The sequence below is a fragment of the Idiotropiscis lumnitzeri genome, chromosome 3 (assembly GCF_059441095.1).
Source record: "Idiotropiscis lumnitzeri isolate Australia: NSW breed Sydney's pygmy pipehorse chromosome 3, RoL_Ilum_1.0, whole genome shotgun sequence".
Classification (NCBI taxonomy): Eukaryota; Metazoa; Chordata; class Actinopteri; order Syngnathiformes; family Syngnathidae; genus Idiotropiscis; species Idiotropiscis lumnitzeri.
In genome coordinates this window covers 15,556,972-15,579,286 of record NC_142393.1, presented here as the reverse complement: position 1 = coordinate 15,579,286, position 22,315 = coordinate 15,556,972, and the positions used below count along the sequence as shown (strand labels likewise).

The window sequence follows — 22,315 nt, the reverse complement described above, 5'->3', positions numbered from 1 at the left end:
TTAAAACGTCACACATCACATTTGTAACTGTCACACATGCGTAAAAGAAGTCAACCACTAATGTATTATTGTAAGCCACCTGTTATCAGGCGGAGTTCAAATAAGTTCAATGGCAAAATAGGGAATGACAGAAATGGGTCAGAAAACCACTTAGAACGTTTAAGCCATTAAAATTAAAAACTCCCTTCATATAAGAAGTATTAAGCACAGGGCAGTGAGCCAAGTGGTCAACTATTTAGCCACCAGGCCACTTTAGAGGACTACATCATGTCCTCATTTCACAAACACAACTTGGAACTTCGACGGGGAAAATCATTTCCAACTAGGTGAAACAATGTAGTGTAGATTACTAGAAATAATTAAAATATTTACCTTTGTCACGTCACACTTGTTTGAAGCCACTTGTTGCTCAGCAGAGTTTGAGTGTTCAGTTGAAACTGTCCACTAAGGTGTGTAGAGAGAAGTCAGACAATCACTTATGTCATTTAAATAATTAAAACATTCTATCTGCAACAAATGATAAACATAGCCAATAATTTGATAGCTAGCTAGCATTGCAAGCAAAATCTCTGAATCTTCACTCACTGCACCTGCTTTTTAAACAGCAAAAATATCATATAAACTGTCACTCTATCTATTAGATGGGCTAATACAGTTTTGATCCAGAGAATTTCTCACTCAAATATTTGTTCTTTTTGTTCTGTATAGACAGCTTTCAAAGGCCTCAAACAAAAGAGACAAATTTGATGAACACACAATAGTCACTGTGATCTCAATGTATTTTGCCATGTAGTCACTGATCCATATTAATTAGAAAATATATACATGAGAAATACAAAAAAATACTATCTGGTATTGTAGTAACCCCCCCCCCCCCCCCAAGTCTTAATGTCATAGCCTTTCATCACTAGTTTCATCCTGTTTAAGAGCTTTAGCTCACCAAATCAGTGCCAAGCTTGGTAAGCAAGCCACCATGTCGCGAAGAACTCCACACACTCAAAAGATATACACATAACCAAGTATGAGATATGTTTTTATATTCTTGTCAAAAGCTGAGGCACGACACTGGATTGCGGCAAGACGACAGACGCAAGACTCAGCCGCTTCCCACTGTTTCCCGCTTCAGTGGCGAGCTATTTCAGAGGTTATTGATGTGTGTGCTGACCGGGAGCATTCAAAACAACTACCCTGCTGCAACAGGTTACAAATCCAACTTCCCACTCATTAGCCTCTAACTGATTGTAATCTGGCCTTTGAGAAGTAGTGGTCCGCTTTGTGGTTGTTCTGCACATGTGAGCGCCCCCACTGTCCCTTGTGCTTGTCCACCTCACTCAGCAGCAGGGTCACTAGTACACACACAATTGGCTCTCTCAGATGTAATCATTAAAGCGGGTGGGAGAGCATGGGCTCTTTTATATCTCAAGCTTCTGTGGACCAGCTTGAAATCAGGCACAGTGGTCACACTGCCTCCCCAGTGGGAGAGCCCCATCCTGGGCTGGCTATTGTTGGCCTCACCCTTCAACTGGCGACCTGTGGTTCTGGTTGCACCAGCTTGATTTGTATGCCAAGGTCTTGCACTAAAGCCGACCAGGCAGGGGTGCTGGGTCAATATTGGTTTTGAGTGCTTGAGGAAAAATGTCAAAATGTTCAATTCTATTGATGTCCTCCCACTGGTATTTGTTTCTGTGGCAAAGGCGAAAAAGCCTAGTGGGCCATTAGTGTAAACACTGCTTTGTCTTAGGGCTCAGCTTCCAGCAGGACACGTACACAGCAAAGACCACAGATAGAAGGTCTGTTCCGACTTCGGAATGGCAAAGCTGTGGCGATAAGAGGCAAACGTTAGGACAAAAAAATATAGACTATGCAAATAAACGCAAAAACATCCGTCCATCCATTATCGGTACCACTTCTCCTCACAAGGGCCGTGAAGGTGCTGGAGCCTATCCCCGCTATCGTCGGGCAGTAGGTGGGGTGCACCTTGAACTGGTTGCCAGCCAATCGCAGGGTACACATAGACGAACAACCATCTGCACTCCAAATCACATCGGGGAAATTTATGCATGCATGCTTTTAGAATGTGGGAGGAAACCGGAGTACCCGGAGAAAACCCACGCAGGCACAGGGAGAACATGCAAACTCCACGCAGGAAGGCACACACACAAAAACAAGTATAGACGTATTGCAAATGATCATGTGTACGTTTATTTATGTATAGGCTCCAGCACGCCTGCAACCATTGTGAGGATAAGCGGTTTGGATAATGGATGGATGGACATTTATTCATTTATTTTTTTCATTTATTTATACCAATAATCTACATATGGCCGTCTTCTCCACCCATGCCAAAGCCGTACAGTATATGCAAATGATGCCTCATCAGGGTTTCCCCTGAGATGACCTGCCCGATCGGGAGGTGCAAGGCAGTCTCCAATTGTCCACATCACACACATGACCGACTTCAGACATGAAACTCTCTAATATAGTTTGATATGTTGGACAGAAAGACAAAATATCCCAAACCCGTGAGAAAATGTGTTATGGGCCGAGGAAACTGAAGTTTAACTTTTAAAATAATCTCACAAAGTACGTTTCGGCATTTTATTTTTTTTTCAACAAAACGTGGCATTTCAATTAACAAGGGTGTGTGTGGAAAAAAACTCACACGCAATAACAGACACACACACGCACGCACACACACGAACACATCCTAAATGAAAACAAGTCATTTCTGTATGCCTTGTGGTAAAGAGTGAGAAAGACAAGCTGTTTTATAGCAGCAGACCCATGTCCCCTTTTCTTTCTGCACTCTCCCGTCTGTTTCAGGCTTCCAGGAATACCTGATCCTTTCTAAAATGGCCTCAATTAACACAAAGCCATAAAGTATTTCTCAGCTTTTACACTCCTATGCTTTTTCCTCCAATCCTCATTGCTTTCTTGTTCCCTTCCAAACTTTATTAGGTGACAGGCTATTGTGCTATCACAACATGTCATTTCCTTCATTGGCAGACAGGGAGGGAACATGCATTGAGCAAGGAAAGGGCACTTAAAGACCTGCAATGTTTTCTATGAAAAGAATTTTATGAAAGCAAAAATTTTAACTACAAGCAATATTCATGTTAGCATACACACTTGTTAAATTGCTTAAAAAAAAATCTTAAAATAATCTCATGCTCTTATGCCCTTCGTGAGTTATGTTGTATGACTGCTAAAGGATTAATTAGCACGCAAGGACAACGATACAAAGCGTGTATTTGACACATTGTTGCAAGGTGACACACATCTCTCATTGGCAAGCAAGTTCAAGAACGTGCTCATGGTCTTGTCATATTTAACCAGCAACAATAAATCACTTTACTACGTACACTTTAGTAACTCATTGAAAGCAAAGGAAAGACTCAGTCAAGACTATTTGAAGGCAAACTTGGGTTCAGTGATCAACTAAATTATCACCGTTGCTGCTGGTATTTTTAGGCTTATAGGACTAAATTTAGAAGGGCTGAATGATGCATTAAGGTACAAAAACACCAGGAAATCACATGACAGTGGAGCTTCAGGGGAGGTCATGATGTTAGCTGGTAATAGGGGTGAATTATTTTTAGGATGCAAAAGTAACCTGTCACCACTGGGTGTGTATTTTATATTTTTTCTCAAGAAACAATGCAGTTGTAAAAAGGGATGCACGTGATCACGAGTGCAACCTCCAAAGGTCATTCCTGGCTGCAGCAAACCAACACACATCCACAGTTCACCTTCGGTAGCGTTGACTTTGCATGAACATATTTGCACGTGAATTGCTGACTCTGTAGTGAGAGGCTAAGCAAACAACTCTTTGTGCCTGCTGTAAGAGTAAGAACAAATGGAGAGCAAAACTGGAATAAAAGGCATGGCAACATTTGCAAGCGTCACACGAGGAGAAATAAATCCCGTTTGCCTGTGAGGCTACGGATGCCAGAGATGAAGTGTTTACAACAGCCTGGTGAGAGGAAGTTGCAAAAATAGCTCAAACATGAAGATCAGTAGCTGCTTCAGGGAATCACTTGCTAATAAAAGACCTTCTTGTATGGCCAGAATAATTGAGCGGTGGCCAAATGATGCTTGTTGCGCCTTTCCTTCTCGTAATTCATTGGAGACTTCCACAGCCAACCAGCAGGTGGGACGAAGGTGTGTTGAGGTTTCTTCCACTACACTCGACACGTCTCAGTGAATATTTTTCCTGAGTGCACATCCTCAGCGCTGAGGCGAAATTGAGGCTGCGGGTCTAAATGTGCATTATCAATTTGTAAATATTTTAAAGTGACTAAAATCAACCGCCATTGTCTTTGCTTTTAATAAACGCAACAGAGGCAAGGCAGACGTAAACAAAAAAAGATGATGAACAAATATTAACCACAAACAATACGTGCTGGCCTCATACTTCACTCATCTGCACCACAGTTTTATAACCACGGCTTTACTCCACTGGTCGTTTCCATTTATTGGCAAGGCAAGACAAAGCAGTTTTATTTATATAGCACATTTGATACACAAGGCAACTCAATGTGCTTCACGCAAACAAAGACACAATACATAAAAGCGCTTACAAACAACGGTTGACGATCAAAGACAAAGCATCTTACAAAAATGTATTAATTAAAAGTAGATTACAAAATTAATAAAACAGAAAAATAAAAAAAAAACATTCAAAGTAAAGTAAAGAAATAAAAGTCTGTGACTAAATATCTAAAAAGAAAAAAAAAAGTTTAAAATTGTTTAGAGGACCTTTAATCAAATGATTGAGAAAATAGCAGAGTTGGGCTAATGTTCCATAACTATTACAAAATGCTTTTTCTATATCAATTCTATTTACCACAGTTGTGTTGTTTTTGAACATGTGCATGTAGAGTGGGTCACGCGATTGGCACAGGGCATGTCAGAATTCTATTCAAATTTGGATAAGACCTGATTCAACATGAAGGATTTACAATTTTCTGCCGTTTTTTTCCTCCTCGCGCTGCCCAGACACATTTTCAGAATGGTACTAAAAATGCAATTGTTTTTATATGCACAAAATTCAGATGGTAGACAATGAATGCAGTGTATCCCTCAAGTTTCCCCGGCCAAAAACAATTACATGTTCACCATGATTGGCTCAAGGCTCCCACTGATTCAGGTGATTTGTATACATTATTTAAAAAAAAACTTTGCTGACTCACACACTGACATCCCAAAAGACAAAATCAAGGGAGAGAGACTCTTGCTTAACGCAAAGTTCACCTTCAGCCAGCAAAATGAAACGATGAGAACGCAACAGTATGGAGGACATAAAGTAAAGTGTTTCCACAAGGAAACAGCTGTCCATGCATTGTCGTCTGGAGTTTTGGTTTATGGACATCGTGGAGCTGTCAACAAAGACGCAACCTGGCAGATGACAATGGACCAAGTAGGAGGAAGAGTGAGGGGCATAGAGTATTAAATGAAGTCCAATGTTAGCCTTTTAGTTGTTTTTATTGGGCAATCAAGTGGATGTGCTGCTCAGCAGGGGCGGCATTTTGAAAAGGGGGGATTGCTCTTCCACACTCAAGGGTCAATCAGGCATGTATATGATAATGCACTTACTTAAACTACTTGTATTTAGATAATTTGATTTTTCATTTTCTTTTAGTAGAGTGCAATGCAATAATTTAGAGTCTTGGGAACCAGGGTTCGAAATTAACACCCACCATTATGCCAAAAGCGGGTTAAAATTAAATTTGTCGCTAAAAATGTGATGCATGAGGCAACTGCTGAGACTGACGACGTATCTTTCATTTTGTAATCGCAGGTGTGTGTGTGTGTGTGTCTTTGTTAAAACTAAATGAAGAGTTGCCTCAGTTCAACACTTTCAATAAGATTATGTTGTGGAGAGGAGATTTCATGGCGTGTACAAGTTAACGGTGAGCCGTGTAGGACGAGCTTGGGCCGGTCCTGACAGTTTTCCATCCCTCCCTGCTGCCACACAACTGATTCAAATGATCAGCATCTTTAAACAGCTTCTGCAGACCTTTCCAATTATCTGATCATTTGAATCAGGTGTGTTAGATCATGGAGAGATAGAAAACAGGCAGGCCCTCATGGAACACCATTGAGGACCCCTGGCCTTCAGTGTTCGAAACTTCAGTTACATAGTACAGAGTCATTTTTTTCCGGCGCAGACGGATTATACAAGGCCGTAACTTTTGGTGACCGGCAACGGGGCGTGGATTTGTTGCCTGCCGCATATTGTGCAGATTGGGGTTCGTATGTGGCCTGTTTTTTTAATTCATTTTGCTAGCTTGTGGGTTTCATTTAATCGTAATGCGATCGAGACAACTCGAATCTTGACATGCGCCGAGAGTCCGATGTAATGGAGAGAAGCTGGTCACTTTTCAAAATGAAATATTTTTCCGCCGCGAATAATAAATAAAGTGGAAGTAGTGCTTTTTTTTTTCATGTAAATGGCAGATTGGTTAGCAAGCGAATCAAATTATACTTGGATGGATGGATGGATGCGGCCCGGAGCGGACCGGTCCAAAGTGGCCGCAGACCGGTGGTTGGGACCACAAAGTTAAACAATAAAAGACATCGATTGAACATGCTGACATCTCACAAAAAAATGATGGGTTAACTCAAATGCAATGAAAAGAAGCGGATAAATCAGCAAAAGATGCACGTAGACAGCTTTATTCTTAAAGACTAGAGATGTGGGGTGGTTTGCAATTATCAAGAACTTCTCAAATGTTTAGTAGCTTATTAGGCTACTTTACGACACTGTTTGAATACAACACAAACTTGTTGCATTGTAGGAGTAGAAAACACTAATCTGAACATATTTCGGTTTATTATGTGCACATGTCTCGAGTCATCCGACAGCTAATCAGCCAAGGCATTAATAAGCTACTGTTCTTTGGATGATGCAGATCATGGTTGATCATCTGACGCAAGTTGCTTTTCATTCTCCATGCTAAGTGACCATCGCGCCACTGAAGATTGATTACAGAACTTTAAGATACTAATAAGGGCAACAAAGCGATTTTGTTTTTGTTCCACCCACCCCCCCCCCCCAAGTCATGAGACAAAAAATAGAAATAGTGCAATAGTGCAACCTTGAAAAGTTTTTGACTGTGCAGTAACTAATAACTGTGAGTGTGGGCGGTCACGGCCTTAAAGGCCTTCTCTGCTGGCCTAACATAATCAAGAAATCGTGATCATGTTTATGATAAAAGTTTTTGGGGGATATTATTACCGAGTGTTATATTTTTAGGTGAGAGCTTTTATCCAATAGCATGTGTTGCCTGGCAGATTTCATAGTACGCCTTGAGAATCAACAGTGTACGCGTCACTGCTGTATGAGTGAACGGATTCTTACTGTTGATAGACAATTGTGATAGCCAATCAGATCATGAGTTGGTGACTGTGAGCCTTCTCGCTGGCCTCACGTTGAAGGTGTGAACGTGTCCTGTGATTCGATAATCCATAGTTAGAGGGCAGAATCTACAAATCGACACCAGACACCCGGGGACCCTTCGAAAAAACTAAAATATATTCTTGCTTTTTGAAACCACAATGGCCGAAGCAGGGAAAAGTGTGAGTTTGATTGCAGATATACTTGGAAGACCTTTTTCAAGACGGACCTTTCAAGCAAAGCTCTCTTGTGAGCCGAGGGGGTCCAATACTCAGTCGTTCTTAAGTGTGTGTCCCTATATTATTTGTCTAGCCGTGGTGTCATAAATGATGGTTTTATGAGGGATGTTCAAGTCGGACTAAGTAGGACCTCATTGAAGGCCAATGTGTGAACAGCCCGCCACTGTCTAATTAGAATTCAACAAAGAAAACGATGAGCAGCTCAGTAATTTTAGACAGAGCATCTATTTCAATTGCAGTTTTCAATTTTTCAGTTCTAATCATTTGAATCACGTCGTTCAACTGAAATGAAGGCCAGAAATGTTTTAACCTCTTCCATGTCTTAAGTTGTTTCTTGGTTGCCCTTTCCAAAAAAGCTTGAAAACATTCAAACCTTTTCTACTTCTGTTTCATGTATCAATACAATTAGCCCCAAAAATTAAAATGGGTGAAAATAATCTCACAAAATAAATCAATGTCAATCAATGGCTATCATTAGTTTGTCATTTCCATACAGTGCATCTAACTAGCAGCCAATTTGTAGTTTTGCACATATTAGCATGTGCTTCATTGTAATACTCAGTGTGCAAAGATGTTGAACTGTGACTTCAACTGCCTTGAGTCACGATTGAAACATATTCTGTATGGGCTCAAATGTACGGAAGGAGGCACTATTGTACATGTTGACAAAAAGTCTTCAACATTTTAGACATCTAAATAAAAAAGGTGGTTAAAAAACAACTCAATACTGACCACTGAAATCTGATTAATGGTCTGGAATGGCGAATAAACCGGAAAAATAGCTCTCTGTGGTTATTTTCGTGAGCCACTAATGCACGGCCAAGGGTGCCTAAATACCTGTATAAGCAGACTTCATACTGTTAAAGATTCTTGGAATAAGAAAAGAGAACAGGGACTAAGTTCCCACACTTGTGTGTTTTGTTTCTTCCTGCCAATATGTAAATCAGCAAGCCAGTTATGAATGACGTGTGCTGGCGTGTGTTTGTGTACGCAGGCGTGTGTGTGCGCGTGTGCGTGAGACTCATGTAACTCACCTGGTGAGACGTTTTGTTTAGCCCTCATTCAGAAAGCAGCCGCTGCGGCGAGCCCCTCCCTGAGGCAGCACAGTCTCCCAGGTAGAAGAGAGCAGAAATGGGAGGAGATTTCTCACCACGCCCCCTAACCGCTCTCACCGCACTTGATTGGTGGAATATTGCGTCATGGCTGAAACGCGACTCTGCTGCAGCGGTCCAGGCAGGTGCACTAGGCCGCAGGTCTTGGGGAGCGTGTCTGTCGATCTGCTCTAAGACAAACAACAGGAGGTGGAGGAGGAGTGTTGATGTGAAAGATTCACTTAGCTTTGTCATGCCGGCAGACTCATAAGGTGTTTAACGTGACGTGTTTCTCTAAACGCTTTTATCTTGTTTCACAGCAGCTGCTCCACAAAACCAACTGCAGGTGCGCATAAAGAGTGCATTTTTGCTCATATATACAGTAAAGCATTTATAGTGAGGGATACGTTCAAGACCAACCTGTGATATGGAAATTATAAGGAAAAAAAATTGCATTCCTTTACTTTTCCCATTTTACACATATAAAAACACGTTATAACACATTTCAACTTTAACTTTCGTTTTTTTTACTTTGTGCAAATTACCGCCACTTTCACGACACGATAGCTGACCAATTAGCATGGCTTTCCCTCTATTAGTTATTCCTCGCAATTGTTTCACAAGATTGATACTCGTAAAAAGTGTAGCTTATTCGCTGCCATGGAGGCTTTTATAACATACTTAGCAAAAAACATAAAAATGGATGGGGTGGGGGTCGTAATGCAAACATTGATGTATTTGTCGCATATCCGCCTGTGTCTGCAGTCAGGCTGTGATGTTGTCGATAAGAAACACTGTTTCTTTTTATTTTTTAATGCCAAAGTGATAAGCAACTCAACAAAAATAGCTATGATAAAATTAAATAATAATAATAAAAAGTGTATTTTTAGAAATCCATGACTCATATGGGCTGTGCAAAAATCTTGTTAGGCAGGCACACCCCCACGATGACGGGCCTGGGCTGATGTAGTCGTCGCTCCCAATTAGCCTGTTAACCAGTGAGATGTTCCAGAAAGGCGTTTGTTGAGCATTTCTCAACTTTCCTATTCTTCTTGGGCAACTGTCTCAGCTTTTTTGGAATGTGTTGCAGCCATAAAATTCCAAGTTAATGATTGTTCGCTTAAAACAAAAAAGCTCATCAGTTTGATCATAAATACCATGTCTGTAGTGTATTCAATTAAATATAGGTTGAACATGATTTGCAAATTAATGTATATTCTGTTTTTATTTAGATTTAACAAAATGTCCCAACTTTGTAGGAATTACGGTTGCACATCAGAGCCTTCAGATAAATCACATCCCAACTTTGACCTTTGCATTGACCATAGACATGTGCGAATAAAAGTGTTGACATTTTCCCTGCATCCCTTTTTTTTTTTGCTTCCCCCTTATAAGCTTACATTCAAATTTTGCTAACAGTGAGGCATCAGTTTCATGTCCTACAAATAAAACGACAACAATAGCCGCCCGCGTTCAACTGTCAATAATCCCAACCAAGTTAAAAGGAAACTTTTTTTATAGCCTCTACAAAGGTGTGGGGTCAATTTTAGGTTGGAGGTTCAAGAAGTGAGCCAAACATTATCGCTTCCATTATCCTGGAATTGATAACAGCTCAACCAAGATATGTGCACACTTGGTGCGCACCTGCACACGTGAACTCTTGGGCTGCTTCCCGAAGTCGCTCTTATCACGAGACATCACGCCTGTAACTGGTTTACAGTCACGTCAGACATATAATAAGTTAGCGTTTAACTGTAAGCATCTATCCCTTTCTGCAATTTCAATGCCGGCGTCTCACATTTCTAGACAGTTCTGTACAGTTGCGAATAAAAATAGAAGACTAATCAGATTGCTTTGATGTCAGGCATACCTCACAAACCTTTTGTTGGCATGGAATCTAGTCTACATTGCTTAGGTTAAAAAAAAAAAAAATCAGCTTTACTTGTAATTCATGAGGGGAGATTACTTACTTACTGAGATGCTTGATTAAGACAGTCGAGCTTTCAAAAATTGAAGTATCGGTCAGAAAGCTTATGAAATATTGGACTTTTACTGTGAGAAGATCAAAGGCCAGATCACGGACAGATAAGCACAGACGTAGTAAGGATGTCATGGCATCAGCCATTGCACAACACATGCAGACTCACAAGTCGAAGAGTGGAATGCAACGTGGATGGATGAGCTACAACCTTTCTTGAACCGAAGCACTTCGAGGCTCTGAAATACGTTACTGGACTTTTTCCGCAAAAGGCTGAAAGATGAGATCACGGACCGACAAGCAGTCACGTGACGATGTCTTGGAACGACATCACAGCACTTAAGCAACCATTGCCATTTTACAACTGTACTGATAGTTCTTAGATTATTTTTTTTCTTATGGCAATTCAGCTCATCGACAGCTTCACTAGTAGACTGCAGCGCATGTACATAACTGTAAAACACCCAATTTACAGATTCACCTGTTACCGCGATACTGGAATAAGCTGAATACATTGTAAGAGTGATGAATCAATTACTCCAGTTATTTAGCGACTTATCAATAGTGTCTTGGAATGATTTTACATGTGATCTTGCAAAGTCCATTGGCAGATCTTCCATACATTTTAAAGACTAAAGATAATATATACCTGCATGCATACGAATGACTAATTGGGCGCGTGTGTCAGACAGGCTGCCCTGTTAATGTGTGTCAGTCTGCATGCGAGGCAGTCAGCCGGCAGTGCGCCTGATGGCTGGAACCACGCGTGAGTGTGCAAGCGCGTGCATGTGTGTGTGTGTGTGCGCAGCTGCTGACGAGACCTGTCACTATCAGGCCCACACATCTCTGGCACTGTCTGTGTTGATACTCCGCCTGAGGGCGAACGAGTGTGCAGAGGTTGAGGAGAGCAGCAGTTTCCCACGGCTGCTGCTCACCGCCTCGGCCCTGCCTCTACATTCCTGGGCTGCCAGCGCTCTGTAAATGTTTGGACAGCCTTGAACAAATAACACACCTTGAAAGGCACAAGCACGGGCCCTCTCACACTCTCTACAAACCCCTTCTCTTCATCTGCCTTCTTAAACTCGCATTGGCTCACACACCCTCCACCCACTCCCGACCACAGACTACATCCCTCGCGGCCACCCGCCATCCTACTGCCACTTTGACTTTCCCAGCGTCACGTTCATGCACAGGACTATGTTCGTGCCGAGCACTGGCTTATACAAACAGGTGCACACCTGCGCGTATAAATACACAGAGAGTTGGTGCTACTAAAGAACTACTTACACCACATAACACACTTCATAGCGGATCTCTTCGCTCCATTCAGGAAACAACCAGCTCTATGCAAACCATAGCAGTTGCAATGCAAATATTGCACAGAGTTTTAGAAGAACAAGATGCAAACATATGGTGGGCTTGAAGTGCAAATAAAAAAAATAAAAATACAACGAATAACTAAAAACAACAACATGTAGAGATGAGAATGAATGTTGCACTCTAATTGTCAAACGACCAGAATTGGGGTTTTTTCAACTTTTTTTTTTTTTTTTTAAAACATCTCACAACTACCCCCCAAAAGTGTTTTTTTATACCCCATGTATGCGTCAGAGTCTGCGGGTAAAATGAAGCCTATTCCATTTGAAACCATTCATACCCATGGTATGGAATTTAGTCTTCAAAAACCCAATATTTGTGTATATTATTTTAAAAGCCAGAGTACCCATGGAACAGCCACACAAACACAGGGAGTGCATGCAAAATCCACACAGGGCAGGAGATTTGAATCAGGAATCTCCTGACTGAAATCCATTTTAAAAAGTAAATAAGTAAGTAACTTGACCTAAATGAGCTCGTTCAGGATTTAAAAAAAAAAAAAAAAAAAAAAAGTGATAGTGTTTTCAAAGCACTCAATTATTTTGCCTTCGATTAATTCATCGTGATTATAATTTGTTATGAAAAAAGGACTTTCCCGCCGTGAAGTGTCAAAAGCCAAATTTCCGCAATGTACTACTCATTTGAACATCATTCTGAGCATGACCATGCACAGAGGCTAATCCAGAAAGATTTCCTCCCGTCAGTCACACGCGCATGCTGATGATGTCTGCCAGCAGCTGGAGTTCAGAGTAAATCCCAAAACTTCCACTTCACTCCCCAAGCAGCAGCCAGTCAACAGCAGCTCTGTTTTCACTGCTGGGGGCCCTAGGGGTGTGTATTTCTCCAATTTGGTTTTGCTGCACAGCACTTTTTGCAGCTGTGATGACATTTGGGTGTCACCCCCTTGTTTCTCACCGTCTTCTGCCAACGCCACTCCAGCCACTGGTTGCCCGCCAAGCTTGAGGTCTGTGTGTCAGCCCCTTACTTCGGCTGTGCATATGCACACATGAAGAGGGGGCTTAAAATCCAAAAAGTGCCATTGACCAATGTGGGCTTTTCAAGACTGAATCAAAAGAACACAGGTTCAGTGGCTTGATGAGGAGGCGGGGTCATCCATGTTTGTGCAGATATGTTTTTTTCACTTTTAATTGTTGATATTCATGGTTAAATTATGTCACAACTTCCAACAAGCTGAAACAGTCAGTTGCGGTTTTCAACTAAATTTTGATTAGTTCTTTTTGCTGTAGGGAAGCAAACACTGCAACATAATTCAGGTAGATTGTGTTAATGATGTAAAAGAAGATCCTATAACACATCACAGGAATCTTGTGGTTCCACATATATATCATAGAATATATTTATAGCATACCTCGAGACTTTATTAGATTTGTCATTTTCTTGGTATAATTGTATCGGAATAACAAATGTTTTATTTATTTCTATAATTGTACATGTGCACACACTACACATATAATGTTTTGCACATGTGATATATTGATGACAAAAATGTTTAAATTTATCATTAATTTTCTTGGGACAATCACGTGGTGGATTGTCTTCCGATTTACAGCAAATAATCAAAATGCTCATGTAAATGTGTCCCGCACAAGCCAACCCCAGTAGCTTCGGCTTCGTCAAAAACAACTTTGGATACAGTGTGGATGGTGAGATTAAATTTCCGAAAAGTGAATAAACCTATAAAAATGAAACAATAGGAAATCAGAGCTGTTTTGCACTCAGGCAAATTCACACGCGATGTGTTCGTCCCAACAATCACATTCGGTTGCAATAAACAGACATTATTATTCTGAGCTTGGAGAAGACTTGAAGAGAGGGAAGTGAGCAGTCATTTTCTCTCAGGGGGGTGATACCGATAATAGTGGGTGTTCCCCCACATTGGAGCATGTCTGCTTGTTTTCAGCTGTCCCCCCCCACGCAGCGCAGCCGGAAACCCCGGCTCAGCTGCTGTCCATTACACCAGGAATGTATCCTGGGGTCAGATGCCAGGAGTGTTGTGGCACATTAATAACAGAGTGACCACATAGTCCCAGGCCGCTTGTGCGTTATTAACGGGGTGAACCTGAGTCCTTCCCATGCTCCGCTCATCACTCCTCCCGACTAGTTTGACAGCAGCTGCTCCACTCTCGGATTCCCAAAGTCAGGCGTGTGCCATCATTTGTTGGTCTGTGTTGTTAGGGTGGAGAGTTTATGGAGTCACTGTCTGATAAATATGTCAGCTACTTAAATGCATATATCATTTGTTTTTTCCATTGTAGAAAAGACGGGAAAAAAGTATTTTAATTTTTATTTATTCTAATTTATTAATTAAATTTATTGGAATGATGAATTGCTAGATTTTTAATTTTTCAAGTTTTTGTTCAGATAAAAAAAAATAAAAATAAAAAGGGGGGGGGGGCATTACTGGTTATCATTATCCGCCTGACAGTCCAGACTCCGACCTTGTTGTGTGGCCAAGTAACAAATCAATCATTGGGCAATGACCTTTGATAACGTTTCCTTTCATTCTTACTGAATATTAATATTCAACAGGGACCACCAAGAAAGTGTTTAACCTGTTCTGTGCTACACTGCGATTGGCCTGTCTGCGTTTCTTGGTGTGGGTTTATGTCAATTAAAAGAGAAAATCATCGCAACTAATTGTTTAGCTTTTTTTTTTGTTTATTTTGTTAATAATTCATGGACTTTTGCTTACTATCCCCTGAACCTCATTGAAATACTTCAGATAGCATAAAAAACTCTAAGATTGACATGGGTAGGCAGGAATATGCAAGATTTTTGATTGGTGCAGACAAGGTGCATTGCACATATGGAATGAACATTACAGTAATTTCGATGGAGGCGAACAAATGCAGTATTCTTTTAATAGAAGTGCAATGATTTGAAATGTTGGGCCTTGTTGGAGGCGGCTTGATTGTCAGGCCTTCAGAATGCCACTCGAGGTGCTCTATGATCTACAGAGTGTGTTACGTGCACAAAGCTGGTGGTTGGCTGATTTTACATCTCTCCTCAACCTATTGAGGCACGAAGCACCTGGGCGGATCGTTTTGGCCCTAATGGTATGGCCTGACAACAAAACAACCCAAAAGGTACTTGAGGAAGTTTTTTTGAGCCTGGTACTAATTGCGACACAGGACAAAAAAATAAAACCAGCCCATACTTAATTGGCTTCTTTTCTTTCTTCTTCCTATATCCGCGCATTCAATCATGAGATGGAGGCAAACAAAACCCACGCTCTCTCCTTGACCTAAACCTCTCAGTAGGTCACCTTACAACTGTAGCTGGATAGCCTCTAGCAAAGAATCCAAGGATTCGCTGGGATAAACAAACAATGGTGCATCGTAGTAAACAAAGGATGCAATTCATTTTGTGATTTTCTGAAATTCGCAACACATAAAAACAACATATTGAACCGCAATGCAATATTCTGTGATGGTTAGCAAAATTCGCTCGCAGCAATATTGGAATTTGCTGATTAATTGAAGTGAACAAAACAGGAAAATTACCAACAACAAACCAAAACAAGTAATAAATTCGAACAAAAGTTGGAATGGCAAAAGGAGAAAAGCACCTGTCACAGATCATCTACTTAGTGGTAGCCAAGACTTCTCTGTTAGCACTAAAGCCGATGCAAACGTTTCAATCTCTTTGATTACTTCCACATTTGATCCATTCAACACAACAGTAGTTGTTCAATATGATTCCCGATGACCAGTTTTAATTATACAAAAGATTTACATGGGTAGACAGTTTAGTCTTTGGAATGTATTCTGCAGAATTTCCCTGTAAACTGTGACAACAGTGGCAGTGAACTGAGGAGCTTCAAAAGAATGTTGTTTGGAAGTATGTCGTTTACTGTTCATAGCCAAGAACAAATCACAATTGAAACATTGGTAAATGTCACAAACCAGCATTACCTGCCCAATTATGGGCAGCCAATTCCACAGGTGGGAACTCCCGAACAAGCTAAAAATAAAACAAAAACTTAAAGAAGTAATTCAATCGGGAAGGTGAAAATTGCTATGGAACATTCAATCACTCCTTGGCCATTCACAGAAGGAACAAGTGGAAGAGCTGTTAGTGACGCGTATGTACGTTTGTGTGTCTGGACCACATTGTGGCCACCGTGTGGGACCCACTTTTCACCCACCTCCCCTCGCATTGCTGCTTCTAATCTCTGACCCCCATCAATAAGACGCATTCAGAGTCCATCAAACAGATGAGCTACTGCACAGGCAGCCACGCACCGCTGGGGGGAAAACCATGGGAAACGCTCTCTTAATTGTCCCCCCAACCTTTTTTAAAGAACATTAAGCAGCATTATCTGACCATGAGCCTTTCTTGGTGGAGCTCCCTTCCAGAGAAGGCTACAGCGGCCCACTCAGCCGACAGACCATTAAAGCTGACAGGTCTTTGTGAAGAACACACACACGCACGGAGACACAAGCTCCCAGGAAAGTGCACCCGACGAAAGAAGAGGTGGGGGTTATAACCAAACAGGTTAGCTGGTCATTTGTCTGGTTTGTATCAAGCCCACCTTCAAGCGGGACTCCCCCCCCATTGCCTCAGACCCATTAAGGGTTATTTAGTCCCATTGGCGACTGTGTATGCTGGTAGACAAAACCTTCGCAGGTCCCACCTGCAACAGACACAACATAGGAGCATAACTAGTAGTAAAAGCCTCAGTGGCGTCAGGCGGTCTTTTCGAAAAGTGCAATGTTCCAAATGACTTTTTGATTTTTTTTTAACGAACTGCAATACATTCCAAACATACCAAAACCATTCATAAAAGTTCTTATGCATTTTGTGTAAGATACATCATAAAAAGTGAAGTAACTTACATCAGCACAGTATAAAAATGAATGCTGCTTTGCTCTTATTTTACATTTCTTTGCATTGTTTTTCATCCAAGAAGTAATTGTTAATTAAAATATTTAAATTATAAAGATTTAATCCGTACAATTTTGCAATTAAAAAAAAACACTCCCGGTTATTTATAATAATATAAGTACCGAAAAGGGCCTTCTGCTACTGCCAGTCAGCTCGTCTTCGTCCACATTGTAAAATCAACATAGCTGACATCCTCTACTGCTTCTAAATTACTTTTTTTTTGCCGTTTATTGAAGCAAAGTCAGCATTGTAAATATTGTTCAGTTTTCAGTAACCATTGCAAGTTAAAATAACTCAACATGATGCCTACTTGGGCTATGTAGCTTTGTTTGAATATTACAAACTGTCAGAATGTTGAAGAAGTTGCAAGATGGCATTAATTGTGTGTTCATCATTTCTTACAGTGGAGCGCCTGAGGTATAATACAATCCATTCTGAGTTGTGTGTTGACGTCTGATTGTCGAAACAATTGTAACCATATGAAATAATGGAGCCAAACTATTACCATTCAGCAGACAATGCTTTAGGTCAAAATCACTCGTTTTATTTCGAAACTTAAGCATCAACACTTAAGAGGAATGTTAAAAACACAGCATTGTTTATTTTGTTGGACTCAGCACGCAAGGTCAACTGTATTTTCTTGATTTTATTTAGTAGAATTTATAAATGTACATTATGTTGAGCAATATATTGTACTGCTTTATCTATAAACCTTTTCTTCTCGTCTTTCTAAAACAATATGCTCTGATCAACATCCACTTTAAATGATCTTCTTTCTGTTTTGGAAATAAAACACACACACACACACTGATTCACGATTTCGGCTTAACGGTCCATCACTTTAGCTTCATGATTGGAAAGGCGTGAGACATGTTTAGGCTGGTGTTAAGCTTCTGTGCCCTTGTTGCTCACCTCAAAGCTTCACATTACAGCTGGAGATTTAGTGTGAGTGGATGGCCATGCGGAAGATTTGAGTTTAATCTGCCAAGTCAGGTCAGATCAATATAACAGAAGAGGAAAATCTAAAGCTATTTTTGTGGCTTGTCCAGATTGTTCAACATGAAAGTGGTATTTCCCAGTAAAGTTAACAGATTTAACTCAATGTGACTCATTCTAACTGCTTCAAGCTTAACCACATTGGCAGTGACTTAAACACATTTACTCGCAGATGTGTGATGGACTGTTCTTTTGCGAGGCGATTTCTCCCTTCATTTCACTCATTATGTGTGAAAACTGCTCCCTGCGACCTTATGACATCATTACTCACAAACACGGGCAAATGTGCTCCCCTTATTGAGCCTTGGAAATGGCATATGTTGCATAGAATGGGCCCGCTATTAATCAAAAGCAGTTAGGCGCTAAATAGGCAGCTCCTGGATGAGAAGGACCCGCCCCCTAATAGAAGCATCAGATGTAGTTCCCATCGGCACAAAGGAGGTGGATTCATCACCTCATCTTTTTCATGCAATTAAAAAAAGCTATGAGAAAAAAATTCCATGAATGTGCATGTTTGTGCATTTGAGTGTCCGGGTCGCAAAAGGAATATGCGAGCGCCTTAATAGTCCAGAATAGGCGGGACCTTCTTGTTGGCAATACAAAGGCGTTGCTGTGCAATCAGCTCAGTGTAAAATCGCCGCTCTGTGGTCCACACAAAGGGGCACAAAAGCAGGGGGCTGGTGGCTGGGGTGGGATGGCGGCAACACAGCTGTGAGCAGAGCCTACACATCTCGCCTCAATATGGGCCCTCCTCACATCTGTAGCAGCTTGGCCCCTGCTTCCGCTCGGCCCTGCGCACAATGGAGGTGCTCGGCAGACTCCTTTTGTTGCAAACTTTATTCAGAGTCCCTTTTTAGCCTCAATCTTAAATATTTCATTAGACCTCCTTCGCCTAGCTCCCTTTCTTTCATTTGGGTTTTCAAGAGCAGTGCACTTTACCCCCATTCGCTTGAAGTGACGCCCCCAAGGGCGACAATGCTTTCTTCCTAAACTGTTTATAACTGGATGTTATACAAAAACAAGCACTACTTTAGATGTTGGACAAGGAATATCGGTCGTGGGAATTGTCTACAAGTGGAGGCTTTGTTGGGAATAAGCAAACTGGATAAATTAGTGTAAATAAAAACTATGCTGCCCATGTGTTTGGTCATTATGTTTTGACACAAGTTGATTTTACAGACAGACAGAGTATTAGAGTAGCCAATCGCTCGCAATCCTGTCGACGATATTTTGATTTTAGTCTTGTAAAGAATAAAAAGATACACATTATGCTGATTGGCCACAACCTTCAATCCAATCTAATGAGATTTAATTCTGCCTTTTAGTTAATAATGCTCTTTGAGCCTCCGGTTAATTCTCAGGGACAGCAATAATAATCTCTATAATTATAAATGATATAAATTTGACCTGAGGCATGTTAAATTATTTTATTGGTTCAGAAACGGGGAAATGTTTTTTGTGTGGCTCATTATTAACTCTGTTACTAAGGATTTCAATCCAAAGTTATTTAAAGTTGATAAAACCTATTAAGCGAGTACCATCAACTAGTTCAAAAATATTTGGCGATGGTTCATAATGTCAAGATATTCCTTGTTCAGTATTTTTGCTGTAATTTTTCACAACTTTTGATTATTTTTTCACTAAAGCCTTGCGCAGATGGCTACTATTAATGTTGTGGCAATGTATTCATGACATTAGGATGCATTAGCAACATTGAGTGTCATGATGAAGTGTTACGCCACAAGCTGCTTCCGTGTATGGGAGGGCCACACATAAGCGGCACGTAGAACCCACTCATCTAAATATTAAACACTTCTTAATAACTTTTCAGGCTCTGGCAAAACTTCTGTCACGTGCATAAAAAGAGCTGAAAAGTATTTGTCTTTATGCTAAGCTTGATTGGCCTGAGTCACAAAGAGAAGCTTTTGTTCAAATGGGAGGCGGGAGGGTTGATTTATCCAACACTTAGAGAGAGCCTTATGAATAATTCAGTGTTATCGTTCAACTCGATGTGCGATTATTATGTTTTTCTTCTCTCTTCACACGTGAAGGATCTCAAGAAGATGGGTTGGGGGGGGGGGGTGTATCGTGCCGGGGCACTTAAAAGGAGGTAGTGCACCCGCAAGGACAAAACAAGAAAGGCTGCTGTGCACTCGCTCTGCTGTCAGCTTGATAAATTTAATGTGTCACCAATTAAAAACTCGTTGCCATTCTTTAATTCAGCACAGGCCTTGTTAACCGCGGCCCAGCAGGGAGGATGCAGGCTGAGCTACGGCCTGTGCGACCAGCACCTCCATAAAGGAAGCTCTGCTTTCCCATCCTTTTAAAACCACCGCCCTGCCCTTTGGCATGTAAATAAGACATTCATTCGGCAGCACTTTCCCAATAGAAAAAAATGACCATCGATGTCTGATTTTTTTTTTTCCCCTCAGAAAACAAAGAATTCTAAAGTTTCCGATTTTTATTCAAAAACAACCTTTTTGGGCCTTTCTTCTTGAGCATTCTCATGGTAATTGTGTTGACTCAACTTTGGGCAACGTGGCTATACAAGGCATATGAACCCTAGCAGGAGTCCATTAGAGAAATACCATTTAGCGAGCTGTTTCTGTGAGAAAGTCAAATGTTTGAGAAGCTTTTTTTGTGCTGCAAGAGACGAGGGTCCTGGAAGAGCAGCAGGAGGCCTTTTGGGAGCTTGGGTGAAACTAAAGGCCGCATAGGTCTGAGATACTTCACAGCTGAAGTCAGAAGTGTTGAAAAAGCAGAAAGGCAGCTTTTCTTTAACAAAATCTTTTTTCCTGTCAGCCGTGAATGCTTTGCTATTTAGCATCTGTGACACAGGATAAGTATGTGGAGAACAAGGCTGTCAGGAAAGACATGTGGGAGAGGATTACTGCTTTTTATGTATACTTCTCAAAAATGGAGAATTCCAAGACTAATCACAAGATAAAAATATGCAAAACTGACCTCAGTCTAACTACTTTGAAAACATGTTTTTTAAGACAATTAACAGAGTGCAACTTCATTTTTACCGTTTATTTGACAAGACAAAATAATATGAATGAATAGGTTAATGGTCTTAAGTGCTTTGCTCAAGGGCACACAAGCATTGCTCAATAAGCAAACTAAAATATTTAAAGGCGCCAGTCCCAATTTTCATTGATAGATTAATAGTATGAAAACAAATTACATCTCATTTGTTTAATTTCAAATCCATCGTGGTGGTGTTTAGAGACAAAAAGATAAGAATTATGTTTGACCTGAATGTGGATGGATAGATCACAGGTGTTAAACTAAAGTCCTCGAGGGCCGCTATCCTGCATGTTTTATATGTTTCCCCCTACTAACACACCTGATTCAAATGATCAGGTCAACAGCAAGCTCTGCAGGAGCCTGATAACGATCCTAATCATTTGAATCTACTGTGTTGGAGGAGCGAAACAGCCAAAAAAAATGCACACTATTGGACCTCGAGGACTGTGCTATCCATGGATACTGTAGACAACTCACAGGGGTCAAACCGAAGGTACGGGACCCACATCTGGCCCACCACATCATTTTATGTGGCCCGCAAAAGCAGACCAACCTTGACAACTTTTATGATGCATCCGAAAAGCTATACCAAACTTTCAAATTGCCATATGTAATGAATAATAACTTGTACTATTGCAAGAGTTCATTTGTTAGGTTGTCATCGTAACTTCAACAATAGTTGAAAAATACCATCATACTTGACGTCTGATTTCAAAACGAGGTATTTACAAACTTCTGTTTGGTGTTATTGATAAAATGTGTATATACTGTGTATGTGATGAAAATGTATATGGTTTAACAATCATAGCTGCCCTCTGAGGGAAAGTGCATAACTACAATGTAACCCGCGACAAAATTGAGTTTGACACACCTGCTGTATATAGACAGACAGCTAGCAAACTAGCGAGCTAGATAGATAGATGGTTTGGCACAAAATGAACCGGGTTATCAAAGAGACATTTAAGCCTTCATTATGAATAAGTGTAAACTACATAAAGAGTCCAAGTAGGCCTCTTACACATACCCCCCCCTCTCCCTTCTTCTCTGCTCGCTCATTATAGCCCTCTCAGTGCACTTGTTTCAATTAATTGAATTAGACATAGCAGCTTGTTTCAGCATTGTGTCCTACCATGAGAATCTGCAGAGAAGACAATCATCAGCAACACTTGTCAGGAGATCTGAGAGTTATTGGAAGCTCTCGGGGTGGAATGGACCCCCCAGAACCGAAAACTACCTATGTTCCATATTGTACCCTGGCTCTGTGCCAAGTAGAGTGGGCCCCAAATAAGGGGGAGAG

General features: G+C 40.9%; 1 long non-coding RNA gene across 1 annotated transcript in view; it reads right to left on the bottom strand.

Moving 5' to 3' along the window:
• The window catches only part of LOC148340099 (uncharacterized), a 32,830-nt gene that overhangs the window by 1,365 nt on the left and 9,150 nt on the right, over window positions 1-22,315 (bottom strand). Inside the window, exons 3-4 of the long non-coding RNA XR_015842546.1 lie at window positions 8,673-8,920; window positions 373-444 (exon numbers count right to left, since the gene is read on the bottom strand). This is a non-coding gene — a long non-coding RNA (uncharacterized LOC148340099). The remainder of the gene's footprint in view (window positions 1-372; window positions 445-8,672; window positions 8,921-22,315) is intronic.